This window comes from Orbicella faveolata, unplaced genomic scaffold, assembly GCF_042242905.1.
Source record: "Orbicella faveolata isolate gen_17 unplaced genomic scaffold, um_ofav_v1 contig_24, whole genome shotgun sequence".
Classification (NCBI taxonomy): Eukaryota; Metazoa; Cnidaria; class Anthozoa; order Scleractinia; family Merulinidae; genus Orbicella; species Orbicella faveolata.
Genome location: NW_028301552.1, coordinates 14,480,001 through 14,487,963, shown reverse-complemented (window position 1 = coordinate 14,487,963; position 7,963 = coordinate 14,480,001). Strand labels below are relative to the sequence as shown.

General features: G+C 38.2%; 1 long non-coding RNA gene across 1 annotated transcript in view; it reads right to left on the bottom strand.

Annotated features, from left to right (window-relative positions):
• Positions 1 to 258: 258 nt before the first annotated feature.
• Positions 259 to 7,963, bottom strand: part of LOC110065138 (uncharacterized) — a 12,940-nt gene continuing 5,235 nt past the window's right edge. The window contains exon 3 of the long non-coding RNA XR_016207857.1: positions 259 to 534. This is a non-coding gene — a long non-coding RNA (uncharacterized LOC110065138). The remainder of the gene's footprint in view (positions 535 to 7,963) is intronic.

Genomic DNA, 7,963 nt, shown 5'->3' with positions numbered 1-7,963 from the left:
TACCGTTCGGCATCTCGCAATTTAAAGTGCTACAGAGCAAAACAACATTAAGAACGTTATTTTGGGTTGGAGATAGGGGATCCAAGTAACGTCTAGCCAAGGTCAGGACGTTTTCAATCTACTTGCCTTTCCAAGAGATAAGTGTCACGGTTAACCACCTATAACAACTCCATGTATTTTATTTAAAACACATATATTTTGCTCTCGTGTTGAAAGATAAAATAGCCCTAGACGGATGTACAATTCATTGACTCAAACTGAGTAGTGCTATAGATTACAAAGATTGTCTACAAAGAGAGTAAATTGTAACTAAAGCTATATTTACGATATCAATAACGTTTTCTCTTAACAGACGCCTCTCAAGCTTTCTTTTCCTTTTTTTCCCCACTTGACTGCATCAGTCTATTCACTGCAAAGACTGTTACACACACCACGACAACGACTCCTAATACGAGCCAGGGATTATGGGTTGTCAACTGCACAGTAAACACGCCGGCAAATGCCAATGTGATTGTTATAGGTCCGTCCATGTTTCTAGTCAGAATAGTAAAAGGAGAAAGTCTAGCAACCTACATACCTAAATCGACATCGGATCCCCGGCTGACTCTCCTATAAAAAGGACGGGGGTGCTCGTCGAAAATTTTTAAAAGAACCCCTGAGAGCTACCAAGATCCTGTTTGTGGGCGTAGCTTAAGATTTTTTTTTTAAGAGGTACCAATTCCAAAACAACACATTTTCTCCCGTCGTATTTTTTTCCGGTTCAATACCCTAGAAGGTACCGCAAAAGCTTCCGCTGTGGAATTTTATGACTGAACTTCAATGCGGTAACATGGCCAAAACCGCTTTTTTAACCCCCAAAAGGGTACACGACGAGCACACCCGTCCTTTTTGTGTGGGAGTCCCTCCCGGGTATCGGATATGATACTAAAATTGAAATGCTTGGTTAGAATTCAAAATCACACAACAACAACAATAACAACAACAACAACAACAACAGCAATAACAACAACAATCCTTCATTTAAATACGATTTGGCTTAAAGCAACAGATTTGCTTGTGGGATCGTATATTTAGCGAAAAGTTCAAGAATAACAGAAATATATGTAGTAATAATGATAATCTTGTACGTATTCATTCACATCAGTAAAACTTAAAATCCGTCACGTTCTTGCTTTGCTTTTGAATCGAGGTCGCATTAAAACCTAATTGTTTAATGAAAACGTCTTTTCTAACTTTGGCATAGAATTGCTTAAAATACATTTGCATTTACATATACATTTCAGCCTGATTTGCCTGTTCAACATGAATGATCGGTTTCCATTTGAGTGTCGAAAGTAATCAGGCAATTACTTTGGTTTTGGTTTTGGCTTTACTACGGTTTTAGATTGGCTGTGTAATCTAATTGGTTTGTAATTGGTTTGGTTTTGGTTTTACGCCACTCAATTGAAAACTGCTCTAAGTGGTGTCGTCGTGGTCGGACTGAAGCTTGAACAGGTAAATGACTGAGAGCAACGATTTGACATCACAACCTCAACCTTCCTAGATCTGCTATACGCGGTCGCGAGCCATTTCAAAGGGGCACAGAAAATCTAGGATTTGACCTAATTGAAACATTTTTTGCACAGAAATACTCCAAAAATTAAGTTAATTTTTTTGATATTGTTGAAATAGCGTTCTCTAGTAAGAATTATTAGAAAACATAGGCTTTCGACAGCTGGTTTACTGTTGCAAAACATGCACAGACTTTTGACCATGTAATTGACTTTGACAACTCAAGAAAAAGAAAACCATCGCACCAGAAAGACCAAAACTGTCGAGTCCGATGACAACTCATGGCCACTCCCTAGAAAATACAACTTCTTTTAAACAAACATTAATTTTAGCACTTTTAGCATTCTTCCGAACATTCTTTATACGTGCAGCATTTTTAAGGTGGCTCAAAACAGTAACATTTCCGTGTGAAGCCTGGGCTCTAACGCGCACTTCTAATAATAATAATCTTTTTTGAGGAAACTTTTTCACATACATGTGGTTTTCGAAAAGGACCTCAAAGGACTTCAGCGCGAGGAATCACGCGATCACCCGAGGGATCGCGAGATAGCGCTCGAGATGCAAAACTCACAACGAACATGGCGGCGCGAGGCCTAAGAACTTTGTTTCCGCTAAGTTTAGTGAGCCGTTTACGATATCGCTTATTTTTACCTTCGACAACATCCATCCTTCAGGCAATTTCAAATGAAAAAACATTCTTTTAAATCGCTGTGCTGGAACGTAAACGAAGATTGTGATGTTGATGTTGTGATCTATCGCGCCGGCTATCAATCTAAAGAACAGGAAAATAAACTACTCTTCAAGTTTTCTTCGTTCTTTTTACCAGGCCAGCCTCACCTTCGGTTATTTATAGTACTCTTATTCTACCGCTTATGCTGCTAACGATAACAGCAGAAAAGAAAACACTGTTCGCGGGTATTCACGTTTCTTCGCGTGGAATTGCGGGCTTTAAAGAGCAGCAGACCGCCTTCACGCGTGCGCGAAGTGCGATCTTGCAAAGGCAAGATTTTAATTTGCGCGTACGACGCGCGCTTAAGATGCCTCATCCACGAAGCTAATATCTCAAAACTAATCCGGTGACCCTTCTTTTTTAATGCAAAAAAGTATTCAACAGCAAAAGCGGAGTGCATGTGGGAAATTGTGAAAAAAAAAAACAAAAAAAAAACTGTGGAGTGGAATTTTTCCATTCTTGAAATTTCTACTTTTTTTAATTCAAGCAAAATCTACTCCACTGATTTTTTTTCTAATTTTCCCTGTTTCTTCTTCCGTGAGTAATAAAAAGATTTTTATGAAAAAAAATATGGGGTCACCGGCTTAGTTTTTAAGATAGATGCAATTGATGGTAAAAAAGTGGGTCAAGTTTGTTGCTATGCAACAGAACAGTGCGACCTTAATTTATGACTTAAACACAATGAAAGGTACAGTGGAGAGTTGCCTTAAAAAAATAGCACAGCCATTCACGACAGTACAGTTTCAAGCCTGAAAAATCGCACCTAGTTCTAAGAGTCTCAAAAAAAAAAAAAGAAAACAGAAACTGTTTTGAGCCACCTTAAATTTATGCGAATTACTCTTTATATTCAAATTTTTAACGTTTCATTATATCACCAAAATCTTTATCCGTCGAAGACAGTAGACCGGCTGTTAGGGCTTTCCACAAGTTGCGTCTGATTTCCCAAAATGTAGCTCAAAAGTTGCTCAAAAAAAGTGAAAAGTTACTTTTTGTGACGAAAGTTGCTCAAACGTTGTTCAAAAACAGTCAAAAGTTGCTTTTTGCAACGAAAGTTACTCAGAAGTTGTGCCAAAAAAAACAAAACAAAAACTTTTGTTCATCTCTTCCTTTATTTGGTCTGGTGCAAAAGTACAACAAAAGCATTTTTGTGCAATTTTGCGGCGTAACCAGCGTTGCTAAAAAACTTTGTCCTCAATTAAGACCAAATAATGTATGAGTAAAAACTACGCATCAATATTAATATTAATCTTGTTAAATTCTTCACCTGGGACACTCGAGTCAGTTGTGAATCTTTTTCCGCCAGTTTGAATTTTTTTTAAAAAAACGATGACTCAGCAGCCCGGCTGCATTCATCTTGCACCCATGATCTGCCCCAGGGGGAGAAGGATTTTGATTCTTTTTCACAGGAAATGAATAATTTGTCCTCTGAGACATTGTGAAATATGCAAGCAAGGTCAATTTCAGCACTAAAAGCTGCCTCGATTTCTCAGAATTGATAGGAAACTAGATATCGCTCAGAATGTAAAAAGTTGCTCGAAACGAAAAAAGTTGCTCGAAATGCCAGAAGTTGCCAAGCAACTTGTGGAAAGCTCTACCGGCTGTCGAAAGCTAATTTTTGCGAGAGAACGCTATATTCAATTTCATCATCCATGATCCATCCTGGTAACCGATCCGCGATATGTCTACTAGTTTATTTTTTGCGAAAAATAGTTTTTGGGGTTAGGTGCACTTTAACTTCCAAACACACTTTGATCGAAAGAGAAATTCAAATATTGGTACGCAACTGCGTCTGGATTACGAATGACGTCCACAGTCGTCAGTCGGTGGTTTCACGTCCACTTTCAGACTTTTGTCCGCGGAAAACACTGTCACTCGAGCCTTCCGGTGAACTTCAAGCAACTGTAAACTTTGTAGGAAAACAAGGAAAGCAAGTTAACTGTATAACTAGTTGCCTTTGAGATCAATTTTGTTATGGAGTTTAACGAGAAATCGACCAATCTCTGATATTTGTATTGATATCATTTTCCGCCTACATGTGCGTCATAAAGCCATCACGTGGTTAGGTTAAACAAAAAACTTCGGTTTTTGAATAGAATTCTGGTTTTACAGTGCGTTTCACAAAACGTTTGCAAATGGTTGCCGTAGTTTGTTTGAAATTCCCGAATTCGCTACGAAACGTAGTTGTCAACCACATTGCGAACTTCGAAACGAATTTGTGAAATTCACGCAGAACTTTCTTGGGAAGTTGCGAAGTCGGCTGCGAGCGAAGTTCGCGCCATTCGGTGACTCATAGTTGGTTCAAATGAATGTAGAAACGAATTGAAAAAATCACTAGTTTTCAGTTATTTGTACATTGCTAAAATGTGAAGTGCATTGACTTATTTGCTGATCCTTATGCAAAATATTTGCAACTTTTTTTCCCAAATGTCACTTGACACTTGCCTGAAAAAATAACGCTTTTTTTCTTTTTATTTTATTTTATTAATAAAACTATAAAAATAATACAATTTTTGTCGTGTCGGTTTCCTCAGATAGCTTCAGGTAGAACTTCCATGCATAGTGGTTTAAAAGTATTTACGTGTACATCAAAAATCTATCAGAGATGAAAAAAAAATACACCGTTTTTCTTTCAGGACATACATCACTCTAAAAATAGCACGAGAAAACAGAACGTTTCAATATCGTGTTGTTGAACTTCTACTTTAAACAAGACGCAGGTCGCGCCATCCGTCTGTGATGATGGAGTTCCTCTGTACCCCTCAAATAATTTACATTTCAGAAGTAAACATCATAAAATAAGCCTTGCTTGGTTGAGATTTCTTTTTCACTTCGTTTAAATTCATTTGTAATTATATTACCAAAACCAACTACACGAAATGGTGCGAACTTCGCTTGTAACGAACTCCGCAAAGTTCGGCGTGACATTCACGCCCGCGATTTGATTGACAACTACGTAATGAAATTGCCAAGTTCGTAGCGAGCTTCGGGAATTTTAAACGAACTCCGGAAACCGTTTGTCAAAAGTTTGTTGAAACGTACTGTAACAGCGATGATTTAGTTGTTACAATGATTGTCATAATAGTGGCAGGTGGACACGCGTTTGTGTGCTCCGCAATTTTTGTTAATTTTTGCTTTTTCTAAGGCCTGTGGCCTTTGATTATGGCTACTCCGGCTGCAATCGACTTTACGCCTCTTCGGAAGATGTTGTCAGAGACACTTGAACGCGTTTCTGGGCATATGAAGGTGAAATAATGCTTCCCCTCGAACCACGTGGCGGCCATGTTGATTTCAAAGGTTTAGACGCTTGAGGAGAAGAGGTTTCATCCGGCTATGGTTAGGTACTACTCAAATACTTGTGCTAGATTTTTTTTATGGAATATTTATTGCTTTCTGGCGACATAAAATCTTATCCTGGAACTGGACCTCAACGTGCCGTTGGGCGAGCTCGGTATTCTGATAAACATTCGTCTAAGTCGATTATTCGCTGTCTTTCTTTAAACACACACCTGTTTAAATGCAAGATCAATTTGCGACAAGCTTGGTGAACTTCATAATGTCGTGAGAACTAAAGGCGTGGATGTTGTGGCTATTTCTGAAACTTTGCTCTATCAGAGAATAACGGACACTGAAATTCTCGATTCAAGTTACGTTATCTTTCGCCAATATAGGCAACAGGGTGAACGTGGTGGTGGTGTTTTGCTGTGTTTAAAGTCCGATTTTGTATGCGTTCGCCGCCGTGATCTTGAAATGGATGAAGTTGAGACTGTTGCGTGTGAAATATCTGACATTAGCAACTTCAAAATGATTATTGCAGTATTCTACAGACCACCGAATATGGACCTTGGCTATTTACAGCAAGTTGTGAATATCTCTTACAAAATTTGTCGAACTGGAACAAAGAACATTTTTATTTTGGGAAATTTTAATTTTCCCAATGTTAACTGGTCGAGCTATAGTTCATCATCCAATTTTGACTCCTGCTTTATTGAATGCCTGTGTGACTGCTTTTGGTCTCAGTTGATGAATGTATCAACACGATGTGCTAATGGCAGTGCGACCACGATTGATTTACTCGTTATTTCGGTTCCAGAATATGTCAGGCATATTGAAAGTCTCTCAGGGGAATTTTCCTCAGACCATATGTTAAGAGTAAATGCCTATAAAAATGGACCTAAATCGCCTATCAATGGCACAAGTCGAAAAATTGATTTCGCTTGTATTTTGTCCACAGATAGGTCCTAGTAAGAATAGAAACGGACCATAGTTAGTTTCTGCTAATACAGCTTTCTTTGGTAGAAATACGCCAAAAACGATTTCGACCCGATTGGGCTCAAAATCTACTTCCGGTTTTGCTGAATTTTCCGAATATTTGATTGCTTCGCGCTCCGCAGAACAGCTACTTGAGAATCTTTCAATGGATTTTATATTCAGTTCAGGTCTTCGTGGTATGACTGAGCGAAAAATAAGATAAATAAAAGTTAGTTCTGAGCCCGAAAAGAGATCAAACTGACACGCAAAATTTTACAGTGTGTCGCAAGAGAATTATTGCATGAAAACATCGCCATATTTTTCTATGGGCTATAACTTTAAATACCATAAAAACACTTTCTACGGGTTAAATATACACCCACCTGTTAGGCTATCAAAAAACATCTCTGGGCAAATGATTTCAAGTCGCCCGCCTTGGCCTGTGTTTCTCATAGATTTTGCCCAAAATCCAGCGTTGGAATGTAAACAATTGCGTGACGCGGATAGCCACTCTCGAGTAAAATTTTCGTTTCCAGCAATCCGATGAAAGCAATTTTTGAAACGTTGTGTAGATAAAATAATGGAAAATGTGTTTTTTTTTTGTTTTCTTTTTTTTGTTTAAGTTAGTATAAGTATGTATGTTTTTTCATTTGCATTGCAACACCCACGACATCTCTGATAAAGAACGTTTCTACAGTACTCCGGGAATTGATTTTAACACGTATTTATTTTATTGAATCACTGATAACTTACTATATAGTGGCAGTTTTAGAGATACACTTAGCCAATCCTCTATGGTTTATGGCAATTGAATCATTGACTGACAAATAAAGTCAAGTGGAAATACCATAATTTCTATAAACTACTAACTGCGTGATGGCATCTCCACTCTTCTAGCTGTGTAGAAAATTTGTACCTACACAATATGTTCAAACTCAGCTAGAAAACCCGGAATTTCTTGAATTGAATTAGCCCAGGAAGAAACTGCGTTTAAGCTTCTATCATACTGGGAAAAAATCCATCTTTTCTACCTTGGTTGTTTGATCAATTAACTGAAATTTGCAGATCATAACACTGGTAGACAAATAAACATTACAGTGGTCGATCTAGGACTAGGTTTACACTAAAGGAGTTTTTTTGGATTCGTAAAAGTTCCCGGATTCATCAATTTTAGAGTATTTGGATTAGTAGGGGTTTACAGTGAAAGGATATTCGGATTCTTAACCGTTTACACACGACGATAACTCCGGAAACATTCATGATGGAATGGTTAACAAGCAGTTTGTTGCCTCGACAACGAGAAACAAAATGGCTCCGAAAATAAGGCTAGGGGTAGGTTGAGACAGTCTGAAGTTTTCTTTCAACTCGCTGACCACGGTACTGTTGTCCACCATGTCAGGTCCCTCCAGGTATTTATTCTGGTCTTTTCTTAAT